The sequence below is a fragment of the Limanda limanda genome, chromosome 21 (assembly GCF_963576545.1).
Source record: "Limanda limanda chromosome 21, fLimLim1.1, whole genome shotgun sequence".
NCBI classification, from domain to species: Eukaryota; Metazoa; Chordata; class Actinopteri; order Pleuronectiformes; family Pleuronectidae; genus Limanda; species Limanda limanda.
Genome location: NC_083656.1, coordinates 21,993,868 through 22,013,307, shown reverse-complemented (window position 1 = coordinate 22,013,307; position 19,440 = coordinate 21,993,868). Strand labels below are relative to the sequence as shown.

The 19,440-nt window shown below is 40.8% G+C and overlaps 28 non-coding genes across 28 annotated transcripts; all 28 read left to right on the top strand.

Annotated features, from left to right (window-relative positions):
- The first annotated feature begins 1,278 nt into the window (after nucleotides 1-1,278).
- trnak-uuu (transfer RNA lysine (anticodon UUU)) lies at nucleotides 1,279-1,352 on the top strand. The gene has a single exon. It is a non-coding gene; the product is annotated as a tRNA-Lys (tRNA).
- An 848-nt stretch (nucleotides 1,353-2,200) lies between these two features.
- trnak-cuu (transfer RNA lysine (anticodon CUU)) lies at nucleotides 2,201-2,274 on the top strand. Its single transcript has one exon. It is a non-coding gene; the product is annotated as a tRNA-Lys (tRNA).
- Nucleotides 2,275-2,736: 462 nt separating this feature from the next.
- Nucleotides 2,737-2,810, top strand: trnak-cuu (transfer RNA lysine (anticodon CUU)). The gene has a single exon. It is a non-coding gene; the product is annotated as a tRNA-Lys (tRNA).
- A 471-nt stretch (nucleotides 2,811-3,281) lies between these two features.
- trnak-cuu (transfer RNA lysine (anticodon CUU)) lies at nucleotides 3,282-3,355 on the top strand. The gene has a single exon. It is a non-coding gene; the product is annotated as a tRNA-Lys (tRNA).
- A 469-nt stretch (nucleotides 3,356-3,824) lies between these two features.
- On the top strand, nucleotides 3,825-3,898 carry trnak-cuu (transfer RNA lysine (anticodon CUU)). The gene has a single exon. It is a non-coding gene; the product is annotated as a tRNA-Lys (tRNA).
- Nucleotides 3,899-4,937: 1,039 nt separating this feature from the next.
- Nucleotides 4,938-5,011, top strand: trnak-cuu (transfer RNA lysine (anticodon CUU)). The gene has a single exon. It is a non-coding gene; the product is annotated as a tRNA-Lys (tRNA).
- A 291-nt stretch (nucleotides 5,012-5,302) lies between these two features.
- Nucleotides 5,303-5,376, top strand: trnak-cuu (transfer RNA lysine (anticodon CUU)). Its single transcript has one exon. It is a non-coding gene; the product is annotated as a tRNA-Lys (tRNA).
- Nucleotides 5,377-5,678: 302 nt separating this feature from the next.
- Nucleotides 5,679-5,752, top strand: trnak-cuu (transfer RNA lysine (anticodon CUU)). The gene has a single exon. It is a non-coding gene; the product is annotated as a tRNA-Lys (tRNA).
- A 469-nt stretch (nucleotides 5,753-6,221) lies between these two features.
- On the top strand, nucleotides 6,222-6,295 carry trnak-cuu (transfer RNA lysine (anticodon CUU)). Its single transcript has one exon. It is a non-coding gene; the product is annotated as a tRNA-Lys (tRNA).
- A 469-nt stretch (nucleotides 6,296-6,764) lies between these two features.
- trnak-cuu (transfer RNA lysine (anticodon CUU)) lies at nucleotides 6,765-6,838 on the top strand. The gene has a single exon. It is a non-coding gene; the product is annotated as a tRNA-Lys (tRNA).
- A 1,068-nt stretch (nucleotides 6,839-7,906) lies between these two features.
- Nucleotides 7,907-7,980, top strand: trnak-cuu (transfer RNA lysine (anticodon CUU)). The gene has a single exon. It is a non-coding gene; the product is annotated as a tRNA-Lys (tRNA).
- Nucleotides 7,981-8,449: 469 nt separating this feature from the next.
- Nucleotides 8,450-8,523, top strand: trnak-cuu (transfer RNA lysine (anticodon CUU)). The gene has a single exon. It is a non-coding gene; the product is annotated as a tRNA-Lys (tRNA).
- Nucleotides 8,524-8,992: 469 nt separating this feature from the next.
- On the top strand, nucleotides 8,993-9,066 carry trnak-cuu (transfer RNA lysine (anticodon CUU)). The gene has a single exon. It is a non-coding gene; the product is annotated as a tRNA-Lys (tRNA).
- Nucleotides 9,067-9,535: 469 nt separating this feature from the next.
- trnak-cuu (transfer RNA lysine (anticodon CUU)) lies at nucleotides 9,536-9,609 on the top strand. The gene has a single exon. It is a non-coding gene; the product is annotated as a tRNA-Lys (tRNA).
- Nucleotides 9,610-10,078: 469 nt separating this feature from the next.
- On the top strand, nucleotides 10,079-10,152 carry trnak-cuu (transfer RNA lysine (anticodon CUU)). The gene has a single exon. It is a non-coding gene; the product is annotated as a tRNA-Lys (tRNA).
- Nucleotides 10,153-10,621: 469 nt separating this feature from the next.
- Nucleotides 10,622-10,695, top strand: trnak-cuu (transfer RNA lysine (anticodon CUU)). The gene has a single exon. It is a non-coding gene; the product is annotated as a tRNA-Lys (tRNA).
- Nucleotides 10,696-11,164: 469 nt separating this feature from the next.
- trnak-cuu (transfer RNA lysine (anticodon CUU)) lies at nucleotides 11,165-11,238 on the top strand. Its single transcript has one exon. It is a non-coding gene; the product is annotated as a tRNA-Lys (tRNA).
- A 469-nt stretch (nucleotides 11,239-11,707) lies between these two features.
- trnak-cuu (transfer RNA lysine (anticodon CUU)) lies at nucleotides 11,708-11,781 on the top strand. The gene has a single exon. It is a non-coding gene; the product is annotated as a tRNA-Lys (tRNA).
- A 469-nt stretch (nucleotides 11,782-12,250) lies between these two features.
- Nucleotides 12,251-12,324, top strand: trnak-cuu (transfer RNA lysine (anticodon CUU)). The gene has a single exon. It is a non-coding gene; the product is annotated as a tRNA-Lys (tRNA).
- A 469-nt stretch (nucleotides 12,325-12,793) lies between these two features.
- trnak-cuu (transfer RNA lysine (anticodon CUU)) lies at nucleotides 12,794-12,867 on the top strand. Its single transcript has one exon. It is a non-coding gene; the product is annotated as a tRNA-Lys (tRNA).
- Nucleotides 12,868-13,336: 469 nt separating this feature from the next.
- On the top strand, nucleotides 13,337-13,410 carry trnak-cuu (transfer RNA lysine (anticodon CUU)). Its single transcript has one exon. It is a non-coding gene; the product is annotated as a tRNA-Lys (tRNA).
- A 302-nt stretch (nucleotides 13,411-13,712) lies between these two features.
- Nucleotides 13,713-13,786, top strand: trnak-cuu (transfer RNA lysine (anticodon CUU)). The gene has a single exon. It is a non-coding gene; the product is annotated as a tRNA-Lys (tRNA).
- A 469-nt stretch (nucleotides 13,787-14,255) lies between these two features.
- Nucleotides 14,256-14,329, top strand: trnak-cuu (transfer RNA lysine (anticodon CUU)). Its single transcript has one exon. It is a non-coding gene; the product is annotated as a tRNA-Lys (tRNA).
- A 469-nt stretch (nucleotides 14,330-14,798) lies between these two features.
- trnak-cuu (transfer RNA lysine (anticodon CUU)) lies at nucleotides 14,799-14,872 on the top strand. Its single transcript has one exon. It is a non-coding gene; the product is annotated as a tRNA-Lys (tRNA).
- Nucleotides 14,873-15,341: 469 nt separating this feature from the next.
- On the top strand, nucleotides 15,342-15,415 carry trnak-cuu (transfer RNA lysine (anticodon CUU)). Its single transcript has one exon. It is a non-coding gene; the product is annotated as a tRNA-Lys (tRNA).
- Nucleotides 15,416-16,797: 1,382 nt separating this feature from the next.
- Nucleotides 16,798-16,871, top strand: trnak-cuu (transfer RNA lysine (anticodon CUU)). The gene has a single exon. It is a non-coding gene; the product is annotated as a tRNA-Lys (tRNA).
- An 839-nt stretch (nucleotides 16,872-17,710) lies between these two features.
- On the top strand, nucleotides 17,711-17,784 carry trnak-cuu (transfer RNA lysine (anticodon CUU)). Its single transcript has one exon. It is a non-coding gene; the product is annotated as a tRNA-Lys (tRNA).
- An 834-nt stretch (nucleotides 17,785-18,618) lies between these two features.
- On the top strand, nucleotides 18,619-18,692 carry trnak-uuu (transfer RNA lysine (anticodon UUU)). Its single transcript has one exon. It is a non-coding gene; the product is annotated as a tRNA-Lys (tRNA).
- The last annotated feature ends 748 nt before the right edge of the window (nucleotides 18,693-19,440 follow it).

The window sequence follows — 19,440 nt, the reverse complement described above, 5'->3', positions numbered from 1 at the left end:
TTCAACATGTTTCATACAAACCAACCAAACATCTATGGCTGATCAGAAAATGTTGTATTTGAATGAAGCCATCAATTTGTCTAGATTATATAGCAAAAATAGGATTGAAAACTACAAAAGATGGATCCGTAACCAATGCATAGCATGGATGTGCTTGATCTTCTGGCGAAAGAGTAAGGCAACATGGTTCTGGCTGGCTTAACTCACGGAACATGTGACGAAAAGTTTAGGGTAAAACCTTCTCTGTAATCGGATCATTTCCTCAGACCTAGGTTGTTTTAGCACTGAAGTGTTTTACTTCTCATGACCCCTTTTTCTTTCAATCTGAGGTTTCTCTTGTGATGTGATGTATTGGTGGCAGAAGCCCGGCTAGCTCAGTTCGGTAGAGTTCAAGACTCTTAATCTCAGGGTCGTGGGTTTGAGCCCCACGTTGGGCTACAGAACTTTTAAGATTAGGAATTGCGCACAAGCATAATAGGATTGAAAACTACAAAAGATGGATCCGTAACCAATGCATAGCATGGATGTGCTTGATCTGCTGGCAGAAGAGTTAGGCAACATGGTTCTGGCTGGCTTAACTCACGGAACGTGATGAAATGTTTAGGGCAAAACCTTCTCTGTAATCGGATCATTTCCTCAGACCTAGGTTGTTTAAGTACTGAAGTGTTTTACTTCTCATGACACCTATTTCTTTCAATCTGACGTTTCTCCTGTGATGTGATGTATTGGTGGCAGAAGCCCGGCTAGCTCAGTTCGGAAGAGTTCAAGACTCTTAATCTCAGGGTTGTGGGTTCGAGCCCCACGTTGGGCTATGGAATTTGTAAGATAAGGAATTGAGCACAAGCATGCTCGTCCAATTCTTAGTTCTACTGAAGCTCAAATGGTTCCTTATCAAAGAAAACATCAGAGCATATACATTCCACATGTTTCATACAATCCAACCAAACATCTATGGCTGATCAGAAAATGTTGTTTTTGAATGAAGCCATCAATTTGTCTAGATTATATAGCAAAAATAGGTTTGAAAACTACAAAAGATGGATCCGTAACCAATGCATAGCATGGATGTGCTTGATCTGCTGGCAAAAGAGTTAGGCAACATGGTTCTGGCTGGCTTAACTCACGGAACAGGATGAAAAGTTTAGGGTAAAACCTTCTCTGTAATCGGATAATTTCCTCAGACCTAGGTTGTTTAAGTACTGAAGTGTTTTACTTCTCATGACACCTTTTTCTTTCAATCTGAGGTTTCTCGTGTGATGTGATGTATTGGTGGCAGAAGCCCGGCTAGCTCAGTTCGGTAGAGCATGAGACTTTTAATCTCAGGGTCGTGGGTTCGAGCCCCACGTTGGGCTATGGAACTTTTAAGATAAGGAATTGCGCACATTCATGCTCGTCCAATTCTTAGTTCTACTGAAGCTCAAATGGTTCCTTATCAAAGAAAACATCAGAGCATATACATTCAACATGTTTCATACAAACCAACCAAACATCTCTGGCTCATCAGAAAATGTTGTTTTTGAATGAAGCCATCAATTTGTCTAGATTATATAGCAAAAATAGGATTGAAAACTACAAAAGATGGATCCGTAACCAATGCATAGCATGGATGTGCTTGATCTTCTGTCGAAAGAGTAAGGCAACATGGTTCTGGCTAGCTTAACTCACGGAATATGTGGCGAAAAAGTTTAGGGTAAAACGTTCTCTGTAATCTGATAATTTCCTCAGACCTAGATTGTTTTAGCACTGAAGTGTTTTACGTCTCATGACACCTATTTCTTTCAATCTGAGGTTTCTCCTGTGATGTGATGTATTGGTGGCAGAAGCCCGGCTAGCTCAGTTCGGTAGAGTTCAAGACTCTTAATCTCAGGGTCGTGGGTTTGAGCCCCACGTTGGGCTATGGAACTTTTAAGATTAGGAATTGCGCACAAGCATAATAGGATTGAAAACTACAAAAGATGGATCCGTAACCAATGCATAGCATGGATGTGCTTGATCTGCTGGCAAAAGAGTTAGGCAACATGGTTCTGGCTGGCTTAACTCACGGAACATGTGACGAAAAGTTTAGGGTAAAACCTTCTCTGTAATCTGATCATTTCCTCAGACCTAGGTTGTTTTAGCACTGAAGTGTTTTACTTCTCATGACACCTATTTTTCTTTCAATCTGAGGTTTCTCGTGTGATGTGATGTATTGGTGGAAGAAGCCCGGCTAGCTCAGTTCGGTAGAGCATGAGACTCTTAATCTCAGGGTCGTGGGTTCGAGCCCCACGTTGGGCTATGGAACTTTTAAGATAAGGAATTGAGCACAAGCATGCTCGTCCAATTCTTAGTTCTACTGAAGTTGGTTCCTTATCAAAGAAAACATCAGAGCATATACATTCAACATGTTTCATACATACCAACCAAACATCTATGGCTGATCAGAAAATGTTGTTTTTGAATGAAGCCATCAATTTGTCTAGATTATATAGCAAAAATAGGTTTGAAAACTACAAAAGATGGATCCGTAACCAATGCATAGCATGGATGTGCTTGATCTTCTGGCGAAAGAGTAAGGCAACATGGTTCTGGCTGGCTTAACTCACGGAACAGGATGAAAAGTTTAGGGTAAAACCTTCTCTGTAATCGGATAATTTCCTCAGACCTAGGTTGTTTAAGTACTGAAGTGTTTTACTTCTCATGACACCTTTTTCTTTCAATCTGAGGTTTCTCGTGTGATGTGATGTATTGGTGGCAGAAGCCCGGCTAGCTCAGTTCGGTAGAGCATGAGACTCTTAATCTCAGGGTCGTGGGTTCGAGCCCCACGTTGGGCCATTGAACTTTTAAGATAAGGAATTGAGCACAAGCATGCTCGTCCAATTCTTAGTTCTACTGAAGCTCAAATGGTTCCTTATCAAAGAAAACATCAGAGCATATACATTCCACATGTTTCATACAAACCAACCAAACATCTATGGCTGATCAGAAAATGTTGTTTTTGAATGAAGCCATCAATTTGTCTAGATTATATAGCAAAAATAGGTTTGAAAACTACAAAAGATGGATCCGTAACCAATGCATAGCATGGATGTGCTTGATCTGCTGGCAAAAGAGTTAGGCAACATGGTTCTGGCTGGCTTAACTCACGGAACATGTGACAAAAAGTTTAGGGTAAAACCTTCTCTGTAATCGGATCATTTCCTCAGACCTAGGTTGTTTAAGTACTGAAGTGTTTTACTTCTCATGACACCTATTTTTCTTTCAATCTGAGGTTTCTCGTGTGATGTGATGTATTGGTGGAAGAAGCCTGGCTAGCTCAGTTCGGTAGAGCATGAGACTCTTAATCTCAGGGTCGTGGGTTCGAGCCCCACGTTGGGCCATTGAACTTTTAAGATAAGGAATTGAGCACAAGCATGCTCGTCCAATTCTTAGTTCTACTGAAGCTCAAATGGTTCCTTATCAAAGAAAACATCAGAGCATATACATTCCACATGTTTCATACAAACCAACCAAACATCTATGGCTGATCAGAAAATGTTGTTTTTGAATGAAGCCATCAATTTGTCTAGATTATATAGCAAAAATAGGTTTGAAAACTACAAAAGATGGATCCGTAACCAATGCATAGCATGGATGTGCTTGATCTGCTGGCAAAAGAGTTAGGCAACATGGTTCTGGCTGGCTTAACTCACGGAACATGCGACAAAAAGTTTAGGGTAAAACCTTCTCTGTAATCGGATCATTTCCTCAGACCTAGGTTGTTTAAGTACTGAAGTGTTTTACTTCTCATGACACCTATTTCTTTCAATCTGACGTTTCTCCTGTGATGTGATGTATTGGTGGCAGAAGCCCGGCTAGCTCAGTTCGGTAGAGCATGAGACTCTTAATCTCAGGGTCGTGGGTTCGAGCCCCACGTTGGGCTATGGAACTTTTAAGATTAGGAATTGCGCACAAGCATAATAGGATTGAAAACTACAAAAGATGGATCCGTAACCAATGCATAGCATGGATGTGCTTGATCTGCTGGCAAAAGAGTTAGGCAACATGGTTCTGGCTGGCTTAACTCACGGAACAGGATGAAAAGTTTAGGGTAAAACCTTCTCTATAATCTGATCATTTCCTCAGACGTAGGTTGTTTTAGCACTGAAGTGTTTTACTTCTCATGACACCTTTTTCTTTAAATCTGAGGTTTCTCCTGTGATGTGATGTATTGGTGGCAGAAGCCCGGCTAGCTCAGTTCGGTAGAGCATGAGACTCTTAATCTCAGGGTCGTGGGTTCGAGCCCCACGTTGTGGTATGGAACTTTTAAGATAAGGAAATGAGCACAAGCATAATAGGATTGAAAACTACAAAAGATGGATCCGTAACCAATGCATAGCATGGATGTGCTTGATCTGCTGGCAAAAGAGTTAGGCAACATGGTTCTGGCTGGCTTAACTCACGGAACGTGATGAAAAGTTTAGGGTAAAACCTTCTCTGTAATCGGATAATTTCCTCAGACCTAGGTTGTTTAAGTACTGAAGTGTTTTACTTCTCATGACACCTTTCTCTGTCAATCTGACGTTTCTCCTGTGATGTGATGTATTGGTGGCAGAAGCCCGGCTAGCGCAGTTCGGTAGAGCATGAGACTCTTAATCTCAGGGTCGTGGGTTCGAGCCCCACGTTGGGCTATGGAACTTTTAAGATAAGGAATTGCGCACAAGCATAATAGGATTGAAAACTACAAAAGATGGATCCGTTACCAATGGATGTGCTTGATCTGCTTGCGAAAGAGTTAGGCAACATGGTTCTGGCTGGCTTAACTAACGGAACGTGATGAAAAGTTTAGGGTAAAACGTTCTCTATAATCTGATCATTTCCTCAGACGTAGGTTGTTTTAGCACTGAAGTGTTTTACTTCTCATGACACCTTTTTCTTTCAATCTGAGGTTTCTCCTGTGATGTGATGTATTGGTGGCAGAAGCCCGGCTAGCTCAGTTCGGTAGAGTATGAGACTCTTAATCTCAGGGTCGTGGGTTCGAGCCCCACGTTGGGCTATGGAACTTTTAAGATAAGGAAATGAGCACAAGCATAATAGGATTGAAAACTACAAAAGATGGATCCGTAACCAATGGATGTGCTTGATCTGCTTGCGAAAGAGTTAGGCAACATGGTTCTGGCTGGCTTAACTAACGGAACGTGATGAAAAGTTTAGGGTAAAACGTTCTCTATAATCTGATCATTTCCTCAGACGTAGGTTGTTTTAGCACTGAAGTGTTTTACTTCTCATGACACCTTTTTCTTTCAATCTGAGGTTTCTCCTGTGATGTGATGTATTGGTGGAAGAAGCCCGGCTAGCTCAGTTCGGTAGAGTATGAGACTCTTAATCTCAGGGTCGTGGGTTCGAGCCCCACGTTGGGCTATGGAACTTTTAGGATAAGGAAATGAGCACAAGCATAATAGGATTGAAAACTACAAAAGATGGATCCGTAACCAATGCATAGCATGGATGTGCTTGATCTTCTGGCGAAAGAGTAAGGCAACATGTTTCTGGCTGGCTTAACTCAAGGAACATGTGACGAAAAGTTTAGGGTAAAACCTTCTCTGTAATCTGATCATTTCCTCAGACCTAGGTTGTTTTAGCACTGAAGTGTTTTACTTCTCATGACACCTATTTCTTTCAATCTGAGGTTTCTCGTGTGATGTGATGTATTGGTGGAAGAAGCCCGGCTAGCTCAGTTCGGTAGAGCATGAGACTCTTAATCTCAGGGTCGTGGGTTCGAGCCCCACGTTGGGCTATTGAACTTTTAAGATAAGGAATTGAGCACAAGCATGCTCGTCCAATTCTTAGTTCTACTGAAGCTCAAATGGTTCCTTATCAAAGAAAACATCAGAGCATATACATTCCACATGTTTCATACAAACCAACCAAACATCTATGGCTGATCAGAAAATGTTGTTTTTGAATGAAGCCATCAATTTGTCTAGATTATATAGCAAAAATAGGTTTGAAAACTACAAAAGATGGATCTGTAACCAATGCATAGCATGGATGTGCTTGATCTTCTGGCGAAAGAGTAAGGCAACATGTTTCTGGCTGGCTTAACTCACGGAACATGTGACGAAAAGTTTAGGGTAAAACCTTCTCTGTAATCGGATCATTTCCTCAGACCTAGGTTGTTTAAGTACTGAAGTGTTTTACTTCTCATGACACCTATTTCTTTCAATCTGACGTTTCTCCTGTGATGTGATGTATTGGTGGCAGAAGCCCGGCTAGCTCAGTTCGGTAGAGCATGAGACTCTTAATCTCAGGGTCGTGGGTTCGAGCCCCACGTTGGGCTATGGAACTTTTAAGATAAGGAATTGAGCACAAGCATGCTCGTCCAATTCTTAGTTCTACTGAAGCTCAAATGGTTCCTTATCAAAGAAAACATCAGAGCATATACATTCCACATGTTTCATACAAACCAACCAAACATCTATGGCTGATCAGAAAATGTTGTTTTTGAATGAAGCCATCAATTTGTCTAGATTATATAGCAAAAATAGGTTTGAAAACTACAAAAGATGGATCCGTAACCAATGCATAGCATGGATGTGCTTGATCTTCTGGCGAAAGAGTAAGGCAACATGTTTCTGGCTGGCTTAACTCACGGAACATGTGACGAAAAGTTTAGGGTAAAACCTTCTCTGTAATCGGATCATTTCCTCAGACCTAGGTTGTTTAAGTACTGAAGTGTTTTACTTCTCATGACACCTATTTCTTTCAATCTGACGTTTCTCCTGTGATGTGATGTATTGGTGGCAGAAGCCCGGCTAGCTCAGTTCGATAGAGCATGAGACTCTTAATCTCAGGGTCGTGGGTTCGAGCCCCACGTTGGGCTATGGAACTTTTAAGATAAGGAATTGAGGGTCGTGGGTTCGAGCCCCACGTTGGGCTATTGAACTTTTAAGATAAGGAATTGAGCACAAGCATGCTCGTCCAATTCTTAGTTCTACTGAAGCTCAAATGGTTCCTTATCAAAGAAAACATCAGAGCATATACATTCCACATGTTTCATACAAACCAACCAAACATCTATGGCTGATCAGAAAATGTTGTTTTTGAATGAAGCCATCAATTTGTCTAGATTATATAGCAAAAATAGGTTTGAAAACTACAAAAGATGGATCTGTAACCAATGCATAGCATGGATGTGCTTGATCTTCTGGCGAAAGAGTAAGGCAACATGTTTCTGGCTGGCTTAACTCACGGAACATGTGACGAAAAGTTTAGGGTAAAACCTTCTCTGTAATCTGATCATTTCCTCAGACCTAGGTTGTTTTAGCACTGAAGTGTTTTACTTCTCATGACACCTATTTCTTTCAATCTGAGGTTTCTCGTGTGATGTGATGTATTGGTGGCAGAAGCCCGGCTAGCTCAGTTCGGTAGAGCATGAGACTCTTAATATCAGGGTCGTGGGTTCGAGCCCCACGTTTGGCTATTGAACTTTTAAGATAAGGAATTGAGCACAAGCATGCTCGTCCAATTCTTAGTTCTACTGAAGCTCAAATGGTTCCTTATCAAAGAAAACATCAGAGCATATACATTCCACATGTTTCATACAAACCAACCAAACATCTATGGCTGATCAGAAAATGTTGTTTTTGAATGAAGCCATCAATTTGTCTAGATTATATAGCAAAAATAGGTTTGAAAACTACAAAAGATGGATCTGTAACCAATGCATAGCATGGATGTGCTTGATCTTCTGGCGAAAGAGTAAGGCAACATGTTTCTGGCTGGCTTAACTCACGGAACATGTGACGAAAAGTTTAGGGTAAAACCTTCTCTGTAATCGGATCATTTCCTCAGACCTAGGTTGTTTAAGTACTGAAGTGTTTTACTTCTCATGACACCTATTTCTTTCAATCTGACGTTTCTCCTGTGATGTGATGTATTGGTGGCAGAAGCCCGGCTAGCTCAGTTCGGTAGAGCATGAGACTCTTAATCTCAGGGTCGTGGGTTCGAGCCCCACGTTGGGCTATGGAACTTTTAAGATAAGGAATTGAGCACAAGCATGCTCGTCCAATTCTTAGTTCTACTGAAGCTCAAATGGTTCCTTATCAAAGAAAACATCAGAGCATATACATTCCACATGTTTCATACAAACCAACCAAACATCTATGGCTGATCAGAAAATGTTGTTTTTGAATGAAGCCATCAATTTGTCTAGATTATATAGCAAAAATAGGTTTGAAAACTACAAAAGATGGATCCGTAACCAATGCATAGCATGGATGTGCTTGATCTTCTGGCGAAAGAGTAAGGCAACATGTTTCTGGCTGGCTTAACTCACGGAACATGTGACGAAAAGTTTAGGGTAAAACCTTCTCTGTAATCGGATCATTTCCTCAGACCTAGGTTGTTTAAGTACTGAAGTGTTTTACTTCTCATGACACCTATTTCTTTCAATCTGACGTTTCTCCTGTGATGTGATGTATTGGTGGCAGAAGCCCGGCTAGCTCAGTTCGATAGAGCATGAGACTCTTAATCTCAGGGTCGTGGGTTCGAGCCCCACGTTGGGCTATGGAACTTTTAAGATAAGGAATTGAGCACAAGCATGCTCGTCCAATTCTTAGTTCTACTGAAGCTCAAATGGGTCCTTATCAAAGAAAACATCAGAGCATATACATTCCACATATTTCATACAAACCAACCAAACATCTATGGCTGATCAGAAAATGTTGTTTTTGAATGAAGCCATCAATTTGTCTAGATTATATAGCAAAAATAGGTTTGAAAACTACAAAAGATGGATCCGTAACCAATGCATAGCATGGATGTGCTTGATCTTCTGGCGAAAGAGTAAGGCAACATGTTTCTGGCTGGCTTAACTCACGGAACATGTGACGAAAAGTTTAGGGTAAAACCTTCTCTGTAATCTGATCATTTCCTCAGACGTAGGTTGTTTTAGCACTGAAGTGTTTTACTTCTCATGACACCTATTTCTTTCAATCTGAGGTTTCTCGTGTGATGTGATGTATTGGTGGAAGAAGCCTGGCTAGCTCAGTTCGGTAGAGCATGAGACTCTTAATCTCAGGGTCGTGGGTTCGAGCCCCACGTTGGGCTATTGAACTTTTAAGATAAGGAATTGAGCACAAGCATGCTCGTCCAATTCTTAGTTCTACTGAAGCTCAAATGGTTCCTTATCAAAGAAAACATCAGAGCATATACATTCCACATGTTTCATACAAACCAACCAAACATCTATGGCTGATCAGAAAATGTTGTTTTTGAATGAAGCCATCAATTTGTCTAGATTATATAGCAAAAATAGGTTTGAAAACTACAAAAGATGGATCCGTAACCAATGCATAGCATGGATGTGCTTGATCTTCTGGCGAAAGAGTAAGGCAACATGTTTCTGGCTGGCTTAACTCAAGGAACATGTGACGAAAAGTTTAGGGTAAAACCTTCTCTGTAATCTGATCATTTCCTCAGACCTAGGTTGTTTTAGCACTGAAGTGTTTTACTTCTCATGACACCTATTTCTTTCAATCTGAGGTTTCTCGTGTGATGTGATGTATTGGTGGAAGAAGCCTGGCTAGCTCAGTTCGGTAGAGCATGAGACTCTTAATCTCAGGGTCGTGGGTTCGAGCCCCACGTTGGGCTATTGAACTTTTAAGATAAGGAATTGAGCACAAGCATGCTCGTCCAATTCTTAGTTCTACTGAAGCTCAAATGGTTCCTTATCAAAGAAAACATCAGAGCATATACATTCCACTTGTTTCATACAAACCAACCAAACATCTATGGCTGATCAGAAAATGTTGTTTTTGAATGAAGCCATCAATTTGTCTAGATTATATAGCAAAAATAGGTTTGAAAACTACAAAAGATGGATCCGTAACCAATGCATAGCATGGATGTGCTTGATCTGCTGGCAAAAGAGTTAGGCAACATGGTTCTGGCTGGCTTAACTCACGGAACATGTGACGAAAAGTTTAGGGTAAAACCTTCTCTGTAATCGGTTCATTTCCTCAGACCTAGGTTGTTTTAGCACTGAAGTGTTTTACTTCTCATGACACCTATTTCTTTCAATCTGAGGTTTCTCGTGTGATGTGATGTATTGGTGGAAGAAGCCCGGCTAGCTCAGTTCGGTAGAGCATGAGACTCTTAATCTCAGGGTCGTGGGTTCGAGCCCCACGTTGGGCTATTGAACTTTTAAGATAAGGAATTGAGCACAAGCATGCTCGTCCAATTCTTAGTTCTACTGAAGCTCAAATGGTTCCTTATCAAAGAAAACATCAGAGCATATACATTCCACATGTTTCATACAAACCAACCAAACATCTATGGCTGATCAGAAAATGTTGTTTTTGAATGAAGCCATCAATTTGTCTAGATTATATAGCAAAAATAGGTTTGAAAACTACAAAAGATGGATCCGTAACCAATGCATAGCATGGATGTGCTTGATCTGCTGGCAAAAGAGTTAGGCAACATGGTTCTGGCTGGCTTAACTCACGGAACATGTGACGAAAAGTTTAGGGTAAAACCTTCTCTGTAATCGGTTCATTTCCTCAGACCTAGGTTGTTTTAGCACTGAAGTGTTTTACTTCTCATGACACCTATTTCTTTCAATCTGAGGTTTCTCGTGTGATGTGATGTATTGGTGGAAGAAGCCCGGCTAGCTCAGTTCCGTAGAGCATGAGACTCTTAATCTCAGGGTCGTGGGTTCGAGCCCCACGTTGGGCTATTGAACTTTTAAGATAAGGAATTGAGCACAAGCATGCTCGTCCAATTCTTAGTTCTACTGAAGCTCAAATGGTTCCTTATCAAAGAAAACATCAGAGCATATACATTCCACATGTTTCATACAAACCAACCAAACATCTATGGCTGATCAGAAAATGTTGTTTTTGAATGAAGCCATCAATTTGTCTAGATTATATAGCAAAAATAGGTTTGAAAACTACAAAAGATGGATCCGTAACCAATGCATAGCATGGATGTGCTTGATCTTCTGGCGAAAGAGTAAGGCAACATGTTTCTGGCTGGCTTAACTCACGGAACATGTGACGAAAAGTTTAGGGTAAAACCTTCTCTGTAATCGGATCATTTCCTCAGACCTAGGTTGTTTAAGTACTGAAGTGTTTTACTTCTCATGACACCTATTTCTTTCAATCTGACGTTTCTCGTGTGATGTGATGTATTGGTGGAAGAAGCCTGGCTAGCTCAGTTCGGTAGAGCATGAGACTCTTAATCTCAGGGTCGTGGGTTCGAGCCCCACGTTGGGCTATTGAACTTTTAAGATAAGGAATTGAGCACAAGCATGCTCGTCCAATTCTTAGTTCTACTGAAGCTCAAATGGTTCCTTATCAAAGAAAACATCAGAGCATATACATTCCACATGTTTCATACAAACCAACCAAACATCTATGGCTGATCAGAAAATGTTGTTTTTGAATGAAGCCATCAATTTGTCTAGATTATATAGCAAAAATAGGTTTGAAAACTACAAAAGATGGATCCGTAACCAATGCATAGCATGGATGTGCTTGATCTTCTGGCGAAAGAGTAAGGCAACATGTTTCTGGCTGGCTTAACTCAAGGAACATGTGACGAAAAGTTTAGGGTAAAACCTTCTCTGTAATCTGATCATTTCCTCAGACCTAGGTTGTTTTAGCACTGAAGTGTTTTACTTCTCATGACACCTATTTCTTTCAATCTGAGGTTTCTCGTGTGATGTGATGTATTGGTGGAAGAAGCCTGGCTAGCTCAGTTCGGTAGAGCATGAGACTCTTAATCTCAGGGTCGTGGGTTCGAGCCCCACGTTGGGCTATTGAACTTTTAAGATAAGGAATTGAGCACAAGCATGCTCGTCCAATTCTTAGTTCTACTGAAGCTCAAATGGTTCCTTATCAAAGAAAACATCAGAGCATATACATTCCACTTGTTTCATACAAACCAACCAAACATCTATGGCTGATCAGAAAATGTTGTTTTTGAATGAAGCCATCAATTTGTCTAGATTATATAGCAAAAATAGGTTTGAAAACTACAAAAGATGGATCCGTAACCAATGCATAGCATGGATGTGCTTGATCTGCTGGCAAAAGAGTTAGGCAACATGGTTCTGGCTGGCTTAACTCACGGAACATGTGACGAAAAGTTTAGGGTAAAACCTTCTCTGTAATCGGTTCATTTCCTCAGACCTAGGTTGTTTTAGCACTGAAGTGTTTTACTTCTCATGACACCTATTTCTTTCAATCTGAGGTTTCTCGTGTGATGTGATGTATTGGTGGAAGAAGCCCGGCTAGCTCAGTTCGGTAGAGCATGAGACTCTTAATCTCAGGGTCGTGGGTTCGAGCCCCACGTTGGGCTATTGAACTTTTAAGATAAGGAATTGAGCACAAGCATGCTCGTCCAATTCTTAGTTCTACTGAAGCTCAAATGGTTCCTTATCAAAGAAAACATCAGAGCATATACATTCCACATGTTTCATACAAACCAACCAAACATCTATGGCTGATCAGAAAATGTTGTTTTTGAATGAAGCCATCAATTTGTCTAGATTATATAGCAAAAATAGGTTTGAAAACTACAAAAGATGGATCCGTAACCAATGCATAGCATGGATGTGCTTGATCTGCTGGCAAAAGAGTTAGGCAACATGGTTCTGGCTGGCTTAACTCACGGAACATGTGACGAAAAGTTTAGGGTAAAACCTTCTCTGTAATCGGTTCATTTCCTCAGACCTAGGTTGTTTTAGCACTGAAGTGTTTTACTTCTCATGACACCTATTTCTTTCAATCTGAGGTTTCTCGTGTGATGTGATGTATTGGTGGAAGAAGCCCGGCTAGCTCAGTTCGGTAGAGCATGAGACTCTTAATCTCAGGGTCGTGGGTTCGAGCCCCACGTTGGGCTATTGAACTTTTAAGATAAGGAATTGAGCACAAGCATGCTCGTCCAATTCTTAGTTCTACTGAAGCTCAAATGGTTCCTTATCAAAGAAAACATCAGAGCATATACATTCCACATGTTTCATACAAACCAACCAAACATCTATGGCTGATCAGAAAATGTTGTTTTTGAATGAAGCCATCAATTTGTCTAGATTATATAGCAAAAATAGGTTTGAAAACTACAAAAGATGGATCCGTAACCAATGCATAGCATGGATTTGCTTGATCTTCTGGCGAAAGAGTAAGGCAACATGTTTCTGGCTGGCTTAACTCACGGAACATGTGACGAAAAGTTTAGGGTAAAACCTTCTCTGTAATCGGATCATTTCCTCAGACCTAGGTTGTTTAAGTACTGAAGTGTTTTACTTCTCATGACACCTATTTCTTTCAATCTGACGTTTCTACTGTGATGTGATGTATTGGTGGCAGAAGCCCGGCTAGCTCAGTTCGGTAGAGCATGAGACTCTTAATCTCAGGGTCGTGGGTTCGAGCCCCACGTTGGGCTATGGAACTTTTAAGATTAGGAATTGCGCACAAGCATAATAGGATTGAAAACTACAAAAGATGGATCCGTAACCAATGCATAGCATGGATGTGCTTGATCTGCTGGCAAAAGAGTTAGGCAACATGGTTCTGGCTGGCTTAACTCACGGAACATGTGACGAAAAGTTTAGGGTAAAACCTTCTCTATAATCTGATCATTTCCTCAGACGTAGGTTGTTTTAGCACTGAAGTGTTTTACTTCTCATGACACCTATTTCTTTCAATCTGAGGTTTCTCGTGTGATGTGATGTATTGGTGGAAGAAGCCTGGCTAGCTCAGTTCGGTAGAGCATGAGACTCTTAATCTCAGGGTCGTGGGTTCGAGCCCCACGTTGGGCTATTGAACTTTTAAGATAAGGAATTGAGCACAAGCATGCTCGTCCAATTCTTAGTTCTACTGAAGCTCAAATGGTTCCTTATCAAAGAAAACATCAGAGCATATACATTCCACATGTTTCATACAAACCAACCAAACATCTATGGCTGATCAGAAAATGTTGTTTTTGAATGAAGCCATCAATTTGTCTAGATTATATAGCAAAAATAGGTTTGAAAACTACAAAAGATGGATCCGTAACCAATGCATAGCATGGATGTGCTTGATCTTCTGGCGAAAGAGTAAGGCAACATGTTTCTGGCTGGCTTAACTCAAGGAACATGTGACGAAAAGTTTAGGGTAAAACCTTCTCTGTAATCTGATCATTTCCTCAGACGTAGGTTGTTTTAGCACTGAAGTGTTTTACTTCTCATGACACCTATTTCTTTCAATCTGAGGTTTCTCGTGTGATGTGATGTATTGGTGGAAGAAGCCTGGCTAGCTCAGTTCGGTAGAGCATGAGACTCTTAATCTCAGGGTCGTGGGTTCGAGCCCCACGTTGGGCTATTGAACTTTTAAGATAAGGAATTGAGCACAAGCATGCTCGTCCAATTCTTAGTTCTACTGAAGCTCAAATGGTTCCTTATCAAAGAAAACATCAGAGCATATACATTCCACATGTTTCATACAAACCAACCAAACATCTATGGCTGATCAGAAAATGTTGTTTTTGAATGAAGCCATCAATTTGTCTAGATTATATAGCAAAAATAGGTTTGAAAACTACAAAAGATGGATCCGTAACCAATGCATAGCATGGATGTGCTTGATCTTCTGGCGAAAGAGTAAGGCAACATGTTTCTGGCTGGCTTAACTCAAGGAACATGTGACGAAAAGTTTAGGGTAAAACCTTCTCTGTAATCTGATCATTTCCTCAGACCTAGGTTGTTTTAGCTCTGAAGTGTTTTACTTCTCATGACACCTATTTCTTTCAATCTGAGGTTTCTCGTGTGATGTGATGTATTGGTGGAAGAAGCCTGGCTAGCTCAGTTCGGTAGAGCATGAGACTCTTAATCTCAGGGTCGTGGGTTCGAGCCCCACGTTGGGCTATTGAACTTTTAAGATAAGGAATTGAGCACAAGCATGCTCGTCCAATTCTTAGTTCTACTGAAGCTCAAATGGTTCCTTATCAAAGAAAACATCAGAGCATATACATTCCACTTGTTTCATACAAACCAACCAAACATCTATGGCTGATCAGAAAATGTTGTTTTTGAATGAAGCCATCAATTTGTCTAGATTATATAGCAAAAATAGGTTTGAAAACTACAAAAGATGGATCCGTAACCAATGCATAGCATGGATGTGCTTGATCTGCTGGCAAAAGAGTTAGGCAACATGGTTCTGGCTGGCTTAACTCACGGAACATGTGACGAAAAGTTTAGGGTAAAACCTTCTCTGTAATCGGTTCATTTCCTCAGACCTAGGTTGTTTTAGCACTGAAGTGTTTTACTTCTCATGACACCTATTTCTTTCAATCTGAGGTTTCTCGTGTGATGTGATGTATTGGTGGAAGAAGCCCGGCTAGCTCAGTTCGGTAGAGCATGAGACTCTTAATCTCAGGGTCGTGGGTTCGAGCCCCACGTTGGGCTATTGAACTTTTAAGATAAGGAATTGAGCACAAGCATGCTCGTCCAATTCTTAGTTCTACTGAAGCTCAAATGGTTCCTTATCAAAGAAAACATCAGAGCATATACATTCCACATGTTTCATACAAACCAACCAAACATCTATGGCTGATCAGAAAATGTTGTTTTTGAATGAAGCCATCAATTTGTCTAGATTATATAGCAAAAATAGGTTTGAAAACTACAAAAGATGGATCCGTAACCAATGCATAGCATGGATGTGCTTGATCTGCTGGCAAAAGAGTTAGGCAACATGGTTCTGGCTGGCTTAACTCACGGAGCATGTGACAAAAAGTTTAGGGTAAAACCTTCTCTGTAATCGGATCATTTCCTCAGACCTAGGTTGTTTAAGTACTGAAGTGTTTTACTTCTCATGACACCTATTTCTTTCAATCTGACGTTTCTGCTGTGATGTGATGTATTGGTGGCAGAAGCCCGGCTAGCTCTGTTCGGTAGAGCATGAGTCTCTTAATCTCAGGGTCGTGGGTTCGAGCCCCACGTTGGGCTATGGAACTTTTAAGATTAGGAATTGCGCACAAGCATAATAGGATTGAAAACTACAAAAGATGGATCCGTAACCAATGCATAGCATGGATGTGCTTGATCTGCTGGCAAAAGAGTTAGGCAACATGGTTCTGGCTTGCTTAACTCACGGAACATGTGACGAAAAGTTTAGGGTAAAACCTTCTCTATAATCTGATCATTTCCTCAGACGTAGCTTGTTTTAGCACTGAAGTGTTTTACTTCTCATGACACCTATTTCTTTCAATCTGAGGTTTCTCGTGTGATGTGATGTATTGGTGGAAGAAGCCTGGCTAGCTCAGTTCGGTAGAGCATGAGACTCTCAGGGTCGTGGGTTTGAGCCCCACGTTGGGCTATGGAACTTTTAAGATAAGGAATTGAGCTCAAGCATGCTCGTCCAATTCTTAGTTCTACTGAAGCTCAAATGGTTCCTTATCAAAGAAAACATCAGAGCATATACATTCCACATGTTTCATACAAACCAACCAAACATCTATGGCTGATCAGAAAATGTTGTTTTTGAATGAAGCCATCAATTTGTCTAGATTATATAGCAAAAATAGGTTTGAAAACTACAAAAGATGGATCCGTAACCAATGCATAGCATGGATGTGTTTGATCTGCTGGCAAAAGAGTTAGGCAACATGGTTCTGGCTGGCTTAACTCACGGAACATGTGACAAAAAGTTTAGGGTAAAACCTTCTCTGTAATCGGATCATTTCCTCAGACCTAGGTTGTTTAAGTACTGAAGTGTTTTTCTTCTCATGACACCTATTTCTTTCAATCTGACGTTTCTCCTGTGATGTGATGTATTGGTGGCAGAAGCCCGGCTAGCTCAGTTCGGTAGAGCATGAGACTCTTAATCTCAGGGTCGTGGGTTCGAGCCCCACGTTGGGCTATGGAACTTTTAAGATTAGGAATTGCGCACAAGCATAATAGGATTGAAAACTACAAAAGATGGATCCGTAACCAATGCATAGCATGGATGTGCTTGATCTTCTGGCAAAAGAGTTAGGCAACATGGTTCTGGCTGGCTTAACTCACGGAACATGTGACGAAAAGTTTAGGGTAAAACCTTCTCTATAATCTGATCATTTCCTCAGACGTAGGTTGTTTTAGCACTGAAGTGTTTTACTTCTCATGACACCTATTTCTTTCAATCTGAGGTTTCTCGTGTGATGTGATGTATTGGTGGAAGAAGCCTGGCTAGCTCAGTTCGGTAGAGCATGAGACTCTCAGGGTCGTGGGTTTGAGCCCCACGTTGGGCTATGGAACTTTTAAGATAAGGAATTGAGCTCAAGCATGCTCGTCCAATTCTTAGTTCTACTGAAGCTCAAATGGTTCCTTATCAAAGAAAACATCAGAGCATATACATTCCACATGTTTCATACAAACCAACCAAACATCTATGGCTGATCAGAAAATGTTGTTTTTGAATGAAGCCATCAATTTGTCTAGATTATATAGCAAAAATAGGTTTGAAAACTACAAAAGATGGATCCGGAACCAATGCATAGCATGGATGTGTTTGATCTGCTGGCAAAAGAGTTAGGCAACATGGTTCTGGCTGGCTTAACTCACGGAACATGTGACAAAAAGTTTAGGGTAAAACCTTCTCTGTAATCGGATCATTTCCTCAGACCTAGGTTGTTTAAGTACTGAAGTGTTTTTCTTCTCATGACACCTATTTCTTTCAATCTGACGTTTCTCCTGTGATGTGATGTATTGGTGGCAGAAGCCCGGCTAGCTCAGTTCGGTAGAGCATGAGACTCTTAATCTCAGGGTCGTGGGTTCGAGCCCCACGTTGGGCTATGGAACTTTTAAGATTAGGAATTGCGCACAAGCATAATAGGATTGAAAACTACAAAAGATGGATCCGTAACCAATGCATAGCATGGATGTGCTTGATCTTCTGGCGAAAGAGTAAGGCAACATGGTTCTGGCTGGCTTAACTCACGGAACATGTGACGAAAAGTTTAGGGTAAAACCTTCTCTGTAATCGGATCATTTCCTCAGACGTAGGTTGTTTTAGCACTGAAGTGTTTTACTTCTCATGACCCCTTTTTCTTTCAATCTGAGGTTTCTCGTGTGATGTGATGTATTGGTGGCAGAAGCCCGGCTAGCTCAGTTCGGTAGAGCATGAGACTCTCAGGGTCGTGGGTTTGAGCCCCACGTTGGGCTATGGAACTTTTAAGATAAGGAATTGAGCTCAAGCATGCTCGTCCAATTCTTAGTTCTACTGAAGTTGGTTCCTTATCAAAGAAAACATCAGAGCATATACATTCAACATGTTTCATACAAACCAACCAAACATCTATGGCTGATCAGAAAATGTTGTATTTGAATGAAGCCATCAATTTGTCTAGATTATATAGCAAAAATAGGATTGAAAACTACAAAAGATGGATCAGTAACCAATGCATAGCATGGATGTGCTTGATCTGCTGGCAAAAGAGTTAGGCAACATGGTTCTGGCTTGCTTAACTCACGGAACATGTGACGAAAAGTTTAGGGTAAAACCTTCTCTGTAATCGGATCATTTCCTCAGACCTATGTTGTTTAAGTACTGAAGTGTTCTACTTCTCATGACACCTTTTTCTTTCAATCTGAGGTTTCTCGTGTGATGTGATGTATTGGTGGCAGAAGCCCGGCTAGCTCAGTTCGGTCGAGCATGAGACTTTTAATCTCAGGGTCGTGGGTTCGAGCCCCACGTTGGGCTATGGAACTTTTAAGATTAGGAATTGCGCACAAGCATGCTCGTCCAATTCTTAGTTCTACTGAAGCTGAAATGGTTCCTTATCAAAGTAAACATCAGAGCATATTTCTACAGAGGTAATGGATAGCTAAAAATCTGCGTGCATGTATCTCTTGAACCAGGGGTGAGGGAGGTGGGGGCACTCAAAACAGGTCAATCTGTGGAGGGCTGCTTTAGACAGGGTAAAAATGGTGCTGTTTTAAATTATCCTTGATAATTGACCAAAATATGATTCAGACATTTCATTAAGACCCCAACGAACCATATCAACTGCGTTATAGTGGGCGTAATATGTCACCTTTAAAACAAAGTCTGCTGTCAGACTATCAGAAGAGCATAACAGGTTATCCAGATGAAACTTTATTTGGTGGCCTAAGTGAAAGAATAGTAGAATGTCCTGTTTAATCAGTTTAGCTTGACATTGTTACTTCAATGTTCATTCTTTTTAAACTTGGCTTTTGTTACAAGCCACATAAAAAACACATTATCACACAGTCTATTGAAGGCATGTTTTTTTTTTTTTTTTTTTTTTACTGCTGATAAATATGTCACAATTATTTTATTATAACTTAAGTATCATCGTCACTATCAGGAAACACATGACCAAGTCTCATGCAGCTGCACTGTAGAGGAAAGAAAAACAGTGCCCCTCATATTTCTATACTGATCCCACCACCTAGTGGTGAGACTGCTTCACCCTAAATAATGTGTA